At 40.9% G+C, this 15842-nt stretch overlaps 1 non-coding gene across 1 annotated transcript; it reads left to right on the top strand.

Annotated features, from left to right (window-relative positions):
* Window positions 1–15505: 15505 nt before the first annotated feature.
* Window positions 15506–15612, top strand: LOC131247614 (small nucleolar RNA R71). The gene has a single exon (XR_009171890.1). It is a non-coding gene; the product is annotated as a small nucleolar RNA R71 (small nucleolar RNA).
* Window positions 15613–15842: the final 230 nt, after the last annotated feature.

Genomic DNA, 15842 nt, shown 5'->3' with positions numbered 1-15842 from the left:
GCAGCGGTCTTAGTATCTTAGAGATGCGATCAATCCAGTACTCGGCCTCCTCGGGTCTATGAGAACCTGTAAATATGGGAGGTCGTAAGCGCTGGAATCACTTAAAGGTGCCGCTCGCACTAGCGATCCCGGATGAGTGCATAGGTGAAGCAGGTGGAGTCACCCCCACCGAATGAGCAAAGATGCCAGCTATGGAAGACAGAAACTGCTGCTGCTGCTGGTGGTGGTGCTGCTAAATATACTGTTGTTGCATCAACAACATCATCTGCTCAAACCTATCAGAAGGCGGAGCAGATGAAGATGCATATGACATCGACGTAGATGCACAGTTCGGCTCAGGAACCGAAGGCGTGACTGGAGGAGTCATAGGTGGAATCACAGGTGTCGGCTCAACACCAATATGAGACGGGCCCGAGTGTGGATCTGTCTGGCCATCGCCTAGGGGAGAAACCCCGGCAAGCGACTTAAGCAAAGAGAGACGGGCCGAAGTCTTCGAACCCTTAGGAGGCATACCCTACATTCAACAGAGGATGCAACCTGTAAGATTCTACATCCACATAATCCACCCACACAACAATCACAGCACAACTCCAACGATAAACAACATGCATTCCATTTAACAAAATTGTCACAATACAAGAAGTGCAGCATTACATGAATCACGACAGGGAAAGCATGTGAACTAAAACATCTAAAACTTCAAACAACAAATAACTTCCAGCTACTATGCCAACACGGCTACACACAAAAAGAAACAACAAACAAAGCAAAAGGACGACTACAATTGCAACTACTTGTCGAAATCAGGAGATGGAGGCGGGGCACCCTTATCCTTCAAGCAACACAAGATAGACTTCAAAGTTCGAGTCACCTTCTTAAACTAATGCTTCACAAGGCCTCAAAGATCCATGATATCCTTGCGTAGAACAGCCTGCCCTTCCTCAAGCCGAGCGATACGGGCATCCCTGGCAGCCTGATCTGCACTCTGCTCTGGTGCCACAGGAGGAGAACTCTCACTCGTATCCTGTGCCTCTACCTCTTCCTCGTCCTGCTCTGTTTCTTCTTCAATCTCAGCTCCACCTTCGCCAAAACTCTCTTCCTCATCACTCTCTGACTCATCCTCACTTTCTGAGGCTTGTCGACGAGGCCCAATTTCCATCTGCTTAAGGGTCGTCTCATTAATGTAGCGACCAGGTACCGGCTTTTCTGCCCCAAGCTTGAAGCCAAACTCATGTGCAAGCTTACAAATAAGTCGGCCAAATGGGAGTGATTCGGTCCTCCTGTTGGAACAAGCGATAAGGATAATCTGACGCAAGATGTACGTTGGCACACATAGCTTCGCTCCTTGCCCCACCCGATACAGAAAATCTACCATCAGGCGCGTACACTCGCTACGATTGCTCCACCTGGGATATACATTGAATGTACACATGTGGTGAAGCAAGCGGAAGTCGTCCGTCATGTTGGTAGCTAGAAGGCTTCTATTAGGCTACCATTTGACTAGACGACCACACAGGAGCTGCGTGCGGCTATCCCTCTCGCGCTCACTGCTCAAATTCTTCTCACTGGCATGCACCTCACCAAGCGGCACATTCAAGAGTCAGGATATCAAAGCGACGTTGACCGTGGCCTCCCGACCGCTTCCACAAGGAATCTTGAACTGCAGAGGCTCCAGCGAAGGATCACGAATGTTGGCATAAAAAGCTCGAACAGTGCTCGCATTGGCACGATATTCGCCCTCAAACAAGGGACACTAACCAGCCCCTTCCAGGTGCTCCAACAACAGAAACTCGCCAAATACCCGCGGATCTACATGAGCCTCAAAAAGGACCCTACGGCCTTCATAGACTCCATGAGATAGCTCCGCAAACAAGGTTCTTCCAATGGGAGCTTGAGGATCAAGGTCCCGCTTGGTCTGAAACTCACGGGTGGCGGTTGTGCTCACGGTGGCACCTCTCGGCCTCCGTGTACGGGTTGGGCGGCTAGGCCCTGCTTCATCCACGGGCACTCTCTTCTTCCCCATCAAAGAGAGAAAGGCGGAGATGGAAAATATGGCCGTGACGAACTCAAATAAGGCCATAAAAAATGAGAGAAAAGGGAGAAATGGGAAGAATGGTGAAGGTTCCACACACTTGAGACCCTAAAGAAGGATTTGAGAGCTCAAATGAGAAGAAAAGGGAGTGAAAACAGCAATGAAGATGAGGTTTTGAGATGGGTTGAATGGGTGTGCACGAAAATGGAAGAAGAAAGAGATTGGGGAGAGATTTTGGTGAAGTTTTGAGAGAAACTTGGAGAAAAGGAGAGCTTGGGAGGGTATTTTATGAAGGAAAGGGGTTTTAGAAAGTGTTTTAATCAACCAACCTTGGAGGAGTGGGCCACACTAGGCCCCAAAGGCGTCGGCCCGAGCCAGCCCGCTGGGTGGCGAGGGCTCGCCGAACCGGCGAGGTCATCACCGGTCTCTGGACAGTCCGGCGATGACTCACCATTTAGGCGATGTCCTCCTGGCCCCTTAGCTCCAAATTGATGTGGGTCCTCCCTGGGTCCCCCAGAAAATGCCCCGATCGGCTCCTTAGTCTGATTCGACGCCTATCGGGCCACTCGGGTTAAAATCTGATACAAACACTGGTTTACTGACAATTTAAGGGCTGAGATGGGAAGATAAACCATTTAAACTCGTCAAGGGATGGTCTAGAAGAGATTTTGGGTCACTGTGTGTGATCAGGAGTGCACATAGACTCGATCTCGGTGATCGTTTTCAGCAAACTTTCACCGATAGAAACAACGGGACACATACACAAATTCAACAATAGACTTACACCCTCCTACACTAAGGTGGCGACAACGTGCGGTGTGTGACCATAACCCAGGTCCGGTTTAATCCAATTCATGCTCTGATACCAACTTATAACGCCCTGAAATTCGGGGGTCGAGCATAACTCAGCTCCCAAGTTCCAAAACATCACTTATGCAATATATTTAGTGATGGATGTATGTTGTCTGTAAGGGTTCATAAAACATGGAATAGATTAAGCCAAACTGCAAACATAATTCAGGGATAAGTGAAAAATGCAAGCGGAAGACTTAAAGAAACATATGTGTACATGTGCAAGTCCCTAAAATACGTATACATGCCAGGTCATAATACAAGTGTTGCTATCAAGATACAAGTATCAAAATGAAATTCATCTATTCCCAAAAGAAAACCCAGAATTCCCGCGCATCAGGACATGGCTCATAAGAACCTGCCTAAGAACTGCATAAAAGAAAATGCGGCCTCATCATCCTCAAACTCCTGCTCTGCCTCAGAGGTCGCATCAACATCTACATCTAAGACAAAGTCTGGTTGGTGTTTAAACACCGTCCTAGAACGTGGGAGTGAGTGATCAACTCAGTGGAACAATAAAGCAAAGGTTAACATGTTATCAATTCAATCAAGCAGTAATGATAAAGCAGAACAATCAAACATGTCCTAATTACTCTTGTTAATGCAAGGATGTATGTAGAATGATGCATGCCCTCACCTGTACACCCTCAGCGTCTTCATCTTACGTTATGCATGACAACTGTCCTCAGTGCTCCACCTCTTCCAAGCACATGCAATGCGGTGCATGAACATGATTACCAAGTTGTTATTAGTCCTTTTCATACAGCAGGATTGGGAAGCTAAGGTACCTTCCTCATATCAATTTCCACATAGTGATCCATTCTAGGGTCGTCAGTCCTAGGCAATCTCAGACGATCATATGGTTTTAGGTCGCTGCAAAGGGCTCGTCACCAATCAATGCACTCCTATCATACCTTCGTTACTACTCTAAGGCTCGTTGCCCTAATGCAGTATCCAGGTATACTCGAGGTCACTACAAAGGGCTCGTCGCCCTAATGTAGTATCCAGGTATGCTCAAGGTCACTACAAAGGGTTCGTCACCAATCAATGTAGGCCGACAGCACGAATATAGTGTCCCATACCACCATAATCGGCTCACGAGTTTGGTTGCTCACTGGCCACTACGGGGAGGCTCGTCAACCCAGCGTAGGTCGACAGCTCGACCACGGTGTCCCATACCACCATGTCCGGCTCGTGAGTCTTAGCGGATCAAGGTACCATGGTTAACAGGATTTCATCGGTAAGTTTGGTACCCTAGATTCAAACAATAGCGTCCATACATGGTGAACATACATCGGACAATCGGGTTACTTGATGAACTCGACTAGCACGAGCGCATGTTGGGTTGAACGACATAGAGTGCGCAAACACTCCGTGTGGCCAAACCACTGCCGACAACTCTAATACGACTCGGGTTCGTCAAATCACATCCTTCGTGTCGAAAGCAACCTCAGCCACGAACTCAAGGCCGATTACCGATTCCTGGACTATTTCATAGTCCCAAACACATTCCACTACAATAGATATTCATATCAACAATTTAGAATAGTAATGGAACCACAATTCAAATAATGTAATATGTGAGCATTTGAAGAATATCAACTTAACATGGATTTACACATACGTAATACTGGAAGTTAAACAACAAAGATTGTGACTTGCATATAGGAAATCATACACACCAATAGGAGAGTTGAGAATCGCTTCTCAATGCCTGCAAATAGGATAATATATTGCACTTTAAGCCATTCAGACATTTCTACAAACACTTAGACTACATAGTGCAACATACATGACGTATGTTGGAAAACACGCATTTGGACAATTCCTTTTGCCAAGTAGTTGACATACATACATCTAGCACAAATACACGACAAATAATCATGGCAAGTACATGTTCATATTTTATACGTATACAGTACTTTCTACATACACAAGGAATACACACAACTCAACATAAGGCATATATATCAGGAATACAATATAAACATAACAGTTAGCATGTGAAATTGCACCCACAATAGGAATAAACCATTAATTGGCATTGAAAGCCTTGAAAACCATAACCTATACGAATATAGTCCGCACCTTAAACCAGAAAAAGCACACCGAACTGATTCAGACGATAAGTCTTCATCAACGGCGATTAGATAACCTAAGGCAAGAATAGAAATGAGCTACATCAACACATAAACTATTCTAAGCTCTAAAACAGATTAGGGTTAGATCAACTTACCCAAGAAAGAAGTTAGAATCACCGGAATAATGATTCAAAAGTGATGGTTTACGGATGTAGAGTAACAGGAAAGAATCTCGAATGATTCACCAACTTCTCTCTCACTTACTCTCTCTTTTCCTCTCTCTCTCTCTTACCTAGGGTTTAGGAAATTCGTATGGCATAGAGAGTGAGGGTTTTAAGGTCTTTATATAGGCCTAACATTGATGAAAATAGCCCCAGGGCGAAGGTATACTTAGGTTAAAACCAAATCAGGCCTCTCTCGATCCAACGAAGTACTTTCGGTAGTCCTTTTTCCACGTGCGATCGGACTTAAGCTCATTGACCATGGATCTAGGTCAGCCTGAGTGTTTGTACCGATCGGATTTACAGATCAGCCGTGGCGGACCACACTCATTTCAACGGTTGCTGAAACTCGATTAGGTCCACAAGCACTATGACATGCCTGGGCCATCTTCCCTGATCCGCTGGTGAAATTGGGTCAGAATCCAACGGTCAGATTGCTTAAAATCGTCATGCAAGTGACACGACTCAGATTTCAGAAAAACATATTTAATTTCTCACCGTTCTCACACTCTTCACTCCGGACTCAATCAAATCGACCCAGGACATCATCTGGACTTGATTTTTGAGGTGAGGATCAAGTCCAACATAGTGACCATAGCTGTCTAAGATCATCACTATCGAACTTTCGATGCGCGGTCCAGGTCCGATCCATAGTTTCTAAAAATTCCCAAGAGCAACTGGATTTAGCATTGAATCCCAGATTTCAGAGTAACATAGCGCTAACGATTCTACAAGTTTTGAGTCTTGCAGATCAAATTTATAGTGATTGATGCTAATTTCACAAGCAATCGAGTTTAACACTAATTAACCCACAATAGCTTCTAAGGAAAATAGAGGTAGTACTCGGGTCTTAACACGAAATTTTCCGGGTCATTACATAACGACATCTAACTCCAGGTTGTGCGTAGGATAGTTTTCCTCGTGTTTCCTCAACTGTCGCGATAGGTAAGCAATAACCCTGTCCTTCTGCATCAAAACTCCGCCTAAACTGACACGAGATGTGTCTGTGTAGATCGTATACTTGACCCCTTGCTCTGGCAACACTAGCACAGGGGCGGACGTCAGCTTGTCTTTCAACTCCTGAAAGGCTGCTTCTGCCTTTTCATTCCAGGTGAACTTTAGATCTTTCCATGTCAACTGAGACAAAGGTCTAGCTATCTTCGAGAAATCCTCAATGAATTGGTGATAGTAACTTGCCAGACCAAGGAAACTCCTCACCTCAGTAACCAAACTGGGCTGCTTCCAGTCCTGAACTGCGGCTACCTTGAGAAGGTCCATAGCTATTCCTTCTTTGGACACCACATGTCCCAGGAACTTAACTTCTTTCCAGAAGTCATATTTCTTTTACTGTGCATACAACTGGTTCTTCCTCTGAGTATCCAAGACTACTCGTAGGTGTTCCTCGTGCTCTTCCCCACTCTTAGAGTATATCAGGATATCGTCAAGAAACACGATGACGAATCAGAACAGAAATGGTCGAAATACCCTGTTCATCAAGTCAATGACACACAGCTGGTGCGTTCGTAAGGCCGAACGACATTATGAGAAACTCATAGTGTCCAAAATTGGTCCTGAAGGCTGTCTTTTGCACGTCTTCATCCCTGACGCGCAACTAGTGATATCCCGACTGCAAGTCAATCTTCGAGAAATACCTTGCCCCCTTCTACTAATCGAACAGATCATCTATCCTAGGCAAGGGATACTTGTTCTTCACCGTCACTTAGTTCAACCTGCGATAATCAATACACAATCGCAGTGAACCATCCTTCTTCTTTACAAATAATACAGGTGCTCCCCATGGAGACACGCTGAGTTATATAAAGCCAGCATTTAACAGATCATCGATCTATTTACTCAGCTCCTCCATCTCGCACGGAGCCATGCGATAGGTCGAAAGTGAAATGGGCGTCGCACCAGGCACTAAATCAATGGTGAAATTAATTTCACGCTGAGGGGGTAGTCCAGGTATCTTCCTGAACATGTCTGAGAACTCTTGGACCACAGGAGTGTCCTCAAGCGTTGGACCATGAGCGTCCTCCAGCATGGAAGCATAACAATCAATGCGATAGGGCCAACTGACCTACACTAGAAAAGTAAAGGTCGTGCCCTCTGGTCCATAAATGGTCACCACTCTACAATCGCAGTTGATCTCTGCCTTCATTTCTGTGAGCCAATCCATACTGAGAATGACATCATAGTGATGTAATGGGGTGACAATCAAGTTGAGGAGCACTGTCTCACTCCGTACATCTATCGAACACCCCTTACAAATCTTGGTAGCGTCCGAGAAAGTCCCCGTGACAGTAAGGATTCTCACCCCAACCATAGGACTAGTTTCCAACCATAGCCGCTTGATTTCTGTGCACGATATGATAGAGATAGTGGACCCGGTGTCCACTAATAAAAAGACTAGAGTACCTTGGATACGTGCTATAACATCAAACACTATAAGTGGCGGAGGTGCTGCCTCAATGCCTCTGCTGTAAGTGAATGCACCCGAGCCTGCTGAAATCGATTAGGCTGAGGTGCCATAGGCTGTTGAGGTGGCCTAGATCGAGGTGCAGGGGGCCTGAAGGAAGGATGTACAAGTGTTGTCTGTAGAGGTGGAGCCGATAGAGCCTGAGGGCGAGGGCGGTCAATTCTTTATGGCGGCGAAAACCCACTATCTCTCATGCGTGCAAAACAGCTCTCCACCACATGACCTGGTTTTCCACAGTACGTACATGTCACACCAGGTTGCCTCATCGAAATTAGCGGCGCCGCGATCCTGGGAGGGGAGTCGGTACAAGATCTCTTGCCGAGGAATGTCCTCCTCGGCATATCTGGTCGTGGCGTAGGGATCATTAATTGCTTGCCTCCAAGTGCAGAGGTTCGTAAGTAGTATCCCGTGAATACAGGGTCGATCCCATAGCGAGATGAATTATGAGAAAAAAAATAATCAAATGCAAAACAAACTAAGTAATAAAAATTAATCTGATGATTTGATTTTGGGATTTTTGAATGGATGTAATTCAATTAAATAAAATAACACCCAAGCTTCAAAGTTCCACACATAGGTTAATGTTCCAAAATCATGATGACTTGGATAACACAACTAGGATCTGAGCACTATGGTCAGCCTAATCGAAAAATAAAATAGTTTAAATATTTAATAAATGATATAAAAGATTAGAAAATAATGGATTTGAACCATTGACATATATTCTCAAGCGCTAGTGATTTTAAGTATTCAATATCTATAGGATAATGAATATTAAAGAAATATAACAGGTTGAGAACATCTCCTATCTAGGAAATCTGATTGATTTAGGGTAAGCCTATCCATCAATGTGGATCTCATATGATGGAAACATATGGATCTTACAAGAGGATAAAAAAATAAAACCTAAATAATAGATAACATGCATATATCATTCTTCTCATCATTAAAGCAATCATCATAATCTTAAAGAAATAATAAACCCATGTGCTTCCCTTTTAGCTTGGGCTAGAGGGAACTTAGAAAAATATAATTAAATTGCAGAAATAAAAAGCAACAAGAAAGAAAGAAGAAAAAAATACAAATAGAAAAGATCTAAAATAAAATAAAAATAACTTGTAAAGCTTTAATAAAACTAAAGAACTCTTTAAAAACCCTAAATATTGTTCTTGAATGCTTCTAATGATGTTTAAGAATGCCCTAGGAGGCCCTATTTATAAGTAGGGAACTCCAATTTTCGTACAAAGTTGAAAACCCTAGAAAATGCCTCAAATATACGTATTTTTTTAAAATAGACTTCTCACTGCATAGTTCGTTTAAAACAGACTTCCTGCTGCGCGGTTTTCCAAAATAAACTTCACAGCTTCATAATATACTTTTTCAGGACGATTTCAGGATTCTTCACTTCAAATCTTCGATTCTCTTCATTCCTCGCTTGGTTTTCTTGGATCTTTAGCATGTGAATTCTTCAATCTTGATCTCCTAAGATTCATCCCTTGCCTTCGTGATTTTTTAGCATCAAATTCTTACTTTTTAGCACCATTTTTCAATCCAAGCTCTTAAATTCACCTTGCAACACATACATGAGTAAAATAGAATATTAAGATGATTTATGTTCATAAAACCAAGATATAAATGGAAAAATTATGCAATATTTGAGTCTCAACACACCCCCCAACCAACATTTTGCTAGTCTCGAGAAAAATAAGTGAAGAAAAATAAAAATAAAAATAAAAATTAATTTTAAAAATAAAATTAAAATGAAAAAAATTCTAACTACACCACTTTCGTAGGTAATCTCGATTGCATTCAGCATATGCAACAAGCCTTTAAACCCCTAGGTTTCCCCTAGTGGACGAGTTATAGTCTCGTGAGGGTTTTCAAAAATGTTACCCGCAAACATTGAAAATAAGAAAAATATTTCAACACTAAAGAATTTATACAATTATGCCTCCATTCATCATATGAATTCCAAAACAAAACAATATTTAACCTAAGTCTGAAGTTAGTTAGAATCTCAATTTTCTAATCCATTACATCCTTGAGTTCAGAGACCTAATCAAAATTTAGAATAGTTATAACCCAATATCCTTAGGTGCTTCGTGACACTAGTCTAACTTTGAGAAATATGCATGTTCTCTATCCTAACTCCTTTTAATCATCCCAAGAATATGAAATCTCTAGTTATCTCATTTTTTTCATGACATTTCTTCTTTTATCATCATATCCTCATTATTATAGACCACCCTTAAATGAAGATTCCCACCGGGTTTGCTTCATAACATAATGTATCGTACTTGTAATGGTAACAGTAATGGATACTTAGGTATCCTTACTCCGGATTACAGACATGATTGTTATGGTTATTGCATTCATGCTCTATAATAAAAATTTCTTTTTTTTCATCACTCTTTTTTTTTCCTTTAATATTCTCTCTTTTAAACATATATCAATGGTACTAATTCATTTAACCTTGTTTGAATCAAAAGTTGTTATTCTAGTTCACATATCATATTTCTCACTTAGTTAGCTAGGGTGTATTGTGAATTCAGTACATCAAATTACAACTCACTTTAAACTAATAATTAGATAATTGAACTCAAGTTTATAATTTTCAGTTGTCAGATTTCTGACTACTATCAACCTAAACTAAGTATTAAATTTGCCTTTGGAATTCGCAAAATATCATGTTCACATTCTTGTATATAAAAATATTATTTTGAAAATGTTGAATTTTTTCCCATAAGCCTAAAAAAAAAAAAACTTAAACCTAACTAAAACCTAAAAATAATAAAAATAATAATAAAATAAACTGAAACCCCAAAAAAAAATTCACATGGATGACTATCCACACCCCCAACCTAAAATCTACATTGTCCCCAATGTAATGATAATGTAATGCAGAAAACAATAAAAATAAAAGAAAGGGTGGATAGTACCTGCCATGAAAAACTCACCTGCTATGTGACACTAAAAAAATTGAATATGATATAAATCATACACAAATGCTCCGTTAGACTAGGAGCATCAATATGAATATTCTGGCTTATGAAGAAGGAAGGACTCCTCTCCTGCATGAAAGTTTTTCATATGAGGCTTCAATCTCTGACCATTAACCTTGTACACATTACCATTACGTGGATTCTCAATTTCAATAGCCCCATGAGTATAAACATTCTTCATAATGAAGGGGCTGTCCATCTTGATCTTAACTTTCTCGGAAAGAACTGGAGACGAGAATTGTATAATAAGACCTTTTGCTGAGGTTCAAAATTCTTCCTCAGGATATTTTTGTCATGAAAAGCTTTGGTCCTCTCTTTGTAGATTTTAGAATTTTCACAGGAGTCTCTCCTCAACTCCTCTAATTCATTTAACTCTAATTTTCTCTATCCACTTGCTTGATCCATATCAAAGTTTAATTTCTTTATTGCCCAGTAGGCTCTATGTTTCAATTCTACAGGCAAGTGGCAAGCCTTCTCATACACCAATCTGTATGGAGACATTCTAATCGGGGTCTTATAAGCAGTCCTATAAGCCCATAAAGCGTCGGATAGTCTGAGGGACCAATCCTTCCTATCTGGCCTTATAGTTTTCTCTAAAATGTGTTTGATTTCCCGATTAGAAATCTCAGCTTGCCCACTCATTTGTGGGTAGTATGGGGTGCTCACTTTATGCTTGATGCCATATTTCTTCATCAAAGCCTCAAATGTTCTATTGCAAAAGTGAGACCTGCCATCACTAATGATGCCTTTGGAGTTCCAAATCTAACAAAAATATTTTCCTTGAGGAATCGTATGACCACTTTGTTGTCATTGGTCCTACTTGGAACTGCCTCAATCCACTTTGAAACATAGTCCACACCAACCAATATATAAAGAAATCCAAAAGAAGATGGAAATGGACCCATAAAATCAATACCCTAATAATAAAAAATCTTCAATGGTAAAATTAAGGATAAAGGCATCATGTTGCGCCGGTACACTCTTCCCAACCTTTGACATCTATCACAAGCAACACAGAAAGCATGGGTGTCTTTAAACATGGTGGGCCAGTAAAAACCACACTGCAGGATTTTTGCAGTGGTTTTCTTAGCAGAAAAATGGCCACCACATGCTTTCATGTGACAAAAAGAAATAACACTTCGAACTTCATCCTCTAGGACACAACGTTTAAAAATTTGATCAGTCACATATTTATATAAATACGGGTCATCCCAGAAGAAGTTCCTAACCTCGGTTTCAAAACACTTCCTATCTTGTGACTTCCAATGATATGGCATTTTTTTCGTTACAAGATAGTTCATTATATCCGCATACCAAGGTAATTTGGAGATCGCAAATAATTGTTCATCAGGGAAAGTGTCCTGGATATGCATCTCCTCAGTGGAATCATCTAACACCAATCTAGAAAGGTGATCGGCCACTACATTTTCTACTCATTTCTTATCTTTTATCTCTAATTCAAATTCTTGGAGTAGGAGGATCCATCTCAAAAGTCTCAGCTTTGCATCCTTCTTAGATAACAAATATTTCAAAGTAGAGTGGTCTGTGAAAATGACCACTTTGGATCCTAGTAAGTAGGACCTAAACTTATCCAAAGTAAAAACTACTGCAACTCTTTTTCAGTTGTTGAGTAGTTCACTTGGGTTGAGTTTAGAGTTTTACTCGCATAGTAAATAACGTAGGGCCATTTATCTTTCATTTGGCCCAAAACAGCCCCTATGGCATAATCACTTGCATCGCACATTAGTTCAAAAGGAAGTGTCCAATCTAGTGGACGCATGATAGGTGCAGTGGTAAGGGATGATTTAATTTTACTAAAGGCATTTGCACACTCATCTGTCCACTTAAATGAAACATCCTTTTGAAAAAGATTAGTCAAGGGTCTAGTAATGGCACTAAAGTCCTTGATGAATCTTCTATAAAAACCAACATGCCCTATAAGTGATCTAATATCTCTAACAGTTCGGGGGATAGGTAGATTAGCTATAATGTCGAGTTTTGAGCGATCTACTTCGATTCCATTTTTGGAGATAACATGGCCCAAAACAATTCCCTTTTGAACCATGAAATGACATTTCTCCCAATTTAAGATAAGGTGTTTCTCTTCACACCTAGACAAGATGAGATAAATTGTTGAGGCATTCCTCAAAACTACTCCCAAATACAGAGAAGTCGTCCATGAAAACCTCAAGAAACTTTCCAACCATATTTGAAAAAATACTTAACATACACCGTTGAAAAGTTGCTGGGGCGTTACACAATCCAAATGGCATCCGTTTGAAAGAAACGTGTCAAATGGACAAGTGAACGTGGTTTTCTCTTGGTCTTCCAGGGCTATCTCTATTTGGTTATATCCAGAATATCCATCAAGAAAACTATAAAAAGAGTGACCTGCTACCCTCTCTAAAACTTGATCAATGAATGGTAGAGGGAAATGGTCCTTTGTGACTTGGTTCAATTTTCTATAGTCAATGCAAACATGCCAACCAGTGGTGACACGTGTTGGTATGAGTTCATTATTAGAATTCTGCACAATAGTTATTCCAGATTTCTTTGGGACTACTTGAGTTGGACTCACCCAAACACTATCGGATATTGGGTAGATAATTCCCACATCCAATAATTTGATCACCTCATTTTTTACAACTTCCATCATGTTTGGATTGAGACGCCTTTGAGGTTGTCTAATTGGTTTGGCGTCATCATCGAAGTAAATCCGATGGGTGCATATGGAAGGGCTTATACCTTTAATGTCAGAAATGGTCCAGCCCAAGGCTCCTTTGTGGTCCCTTAGAACTTTCAACAATTTAATCTCTTGATCCTTCTTTAAAAATGAAGAGATCACTACAGGATAAGTTTTATTTTCACTTAAGTATACATACTTAAGCTCATTTGGTAGTGGTTTTAAATCAAGCTTTGGATCATTGGTTGGTGATGGGAGAGGTCGCAAGTCCTCGATAGATAGGATTTGAGTGCGCAGTCTCCATTGGCACATACCAATGTCCTAGGTGGTAGTGCTCTCATTATCATCAGAAATTTCAGCAAGCACTTTTTCTAAATCAGAATTTTTCAAGTCTCCAATGACTTGAATCAATTCCTCAGTCAGACTAGGTTCTAATTCCTCTTCTTCTATCAAGCAGTCTATGAAATTCAACTCATGGATCTCATTATTATCAATGGGCTACTTACATAGATTGAAAATATTTAGCTCTAGAGTCTTGTTACCAAAAGACAAGTTCATCATTCCATTCCTGCAATTTATGATTGCATTTGAAGTTACTAGGAATGGGCGGCCTAAAATGATGGGAACTTGAGTGCTAGCATTTACACATGGTTCAGTGTCTAGTACAATAAAATCTACGGGGAAGTAGAATTTCTCTACTTTGACTAGCACGTCCTCTAAAATTTCCCTTGGTACCTTAATAGAACGGTCAGCGAGTTGGAATGTAATCGTGGTTGGTTTAAGCTCGCCTAACCCCATTTGTTTATAAACTGAATAAGGTACTAAGTTGACACTTGCACCCAAATCTAGTAAAGCATTCTCAATTTGGAAATTCCCAATAATACAAGAAATAGTAGGACTTCCCGGGTCTTTGTATTTGGGTACAACCCTTTGTTGAATGATAGCGCTCACTTTCTTAGTAAGGAAGGCCTTTTTGTGCACATTTAACTTCCTCTTTACAGTGCATAAGTCCTTGAGATATTTAGCATATGATGGAATTTGTCTAATGGCATCAAGCAGAGGAATATTGACAGTAACCTTTTGGAGCACATCCAACACCTCTTGATATTTCATGGGGACAGTTGGATTCCGAAGTCTAGATGGGAACGGAATTGGAGGCTCATATGACTTAGTCTCTTTATCCTTTTGCTATTGCGGCTCTTGAACCATAGCCGGTTCATCATTTTCTTGAGACAGTGGCTCATCCTTCGGTATTTCTACCGGTTGCATTATCTTGTTATCGACCTCTTTTCCACTTCTCAAGGTAATGATGGCCTTAGCTTGTTCATGATGTAGCTCACTTGGATTTGAGTCTCCAATGAAATGTGTGTTTCTAGGGTTTGGCACAGGTTGAGAAGGAAGGGTGCCTTTTTCCCTAGCATTTAGTTGAGTCTCAATCCTAGCCACAGCTATCTTTAATTCCTGATTTGATTGGATTAGAGACTGATTCATTTGAGCTTGAGAGTTCATGAATGTGGTCAATGCATCCTCCACAGATGATCGCTTTGGCGAGGGCACATATGGTGCATTGTTAGGTGCCCCAAAGAAGTTATTTTGTGGAGGCATTTGAGGTGCATTGGGCACATTAATTTGTGGTCCATTCCTCCAACTAAGATTAGGATGGTTACGCCAATTTGGATTGTACGTGTTTCCCAATGGTTGCATAACTGACCTTTGATAATTATTTATAGCATTTGCTTGATCATGCTCATGCGTGATATTTTGTACAACTGAGATTATTGGACAATCCTTTGTGTCATGGTCTGTACCACCACAAATGCTACAAAAATTACTTAAGGAAGTGTTTGCTTTAACCATATCAACCTTCCTAATTTTCAAGGCTTCGACCTTTCTAGCCAATGCCGCGAATTTTGCATTAAGGTCGTCTTCCTCTCTTAGGACATACATTCCCCCTTTCTCTCTAGGAATGGGTCTAGTTTGATCTGATTTAGCAGAGACATCCCATGTCTGTGTATTTTCTGCTAACATATCTAGAAAATCCCAAGCCTCATTATGATCTTTGTCAAGAAAGGTTCCACCACACATCATCTCTATGAACTGACGGGTATCCATGGTAAGCCCCTTTCGGAAAGCATCAATCACGTGCCATGGTTCATAACCATGATGTGGACAAGTAATTAGAATGTCTTTGAAGCGCTCCCAAGCTTGAAAAAATAGTTCATTCCCCTTTTGGGAGAATGACATGATTTCTTGTTTTAGTGCATTTGTTTTGTGCTCGGGAAAGAACTTTTTTCAAAAACTCTCTACTTAAGGCTTGCCATGAAGTGATGGTATTAGGTCTTAAAGAGTTGAGCCATGCTTTGGCCTGATCCTTTAGAGAAAATAAGAATAACCTAAGCTTAAGTACATCCCTATTGCCATTGTTTACTTGTAACGTTGCAATTACTTCCTCAAAGTCCTTGAGGTGCAAGTAGGGGCTTTCAGAATCTAAG

Source organism: Magnolia sinica, chromosome 5, assembly GCF_029962835.1.
Source record: "Magnolia sinica isolate HGM2019 chromosome 5, MsV1, whole genome shotgun sequence".
Taxonomy (NCBI): domain Eukaryota; kingdom Viridiplantae; phylum Streptophyta; class Magnoliopsida; order Magnoliales; family Magnoliaceae; genus Magnolia; species Magnolia sinica.
The sequence above is the reverse complement of the archived record's forward strand: the minus strand, read 5'-3'. Positions and strand labels throughout refer to the sequence as shown.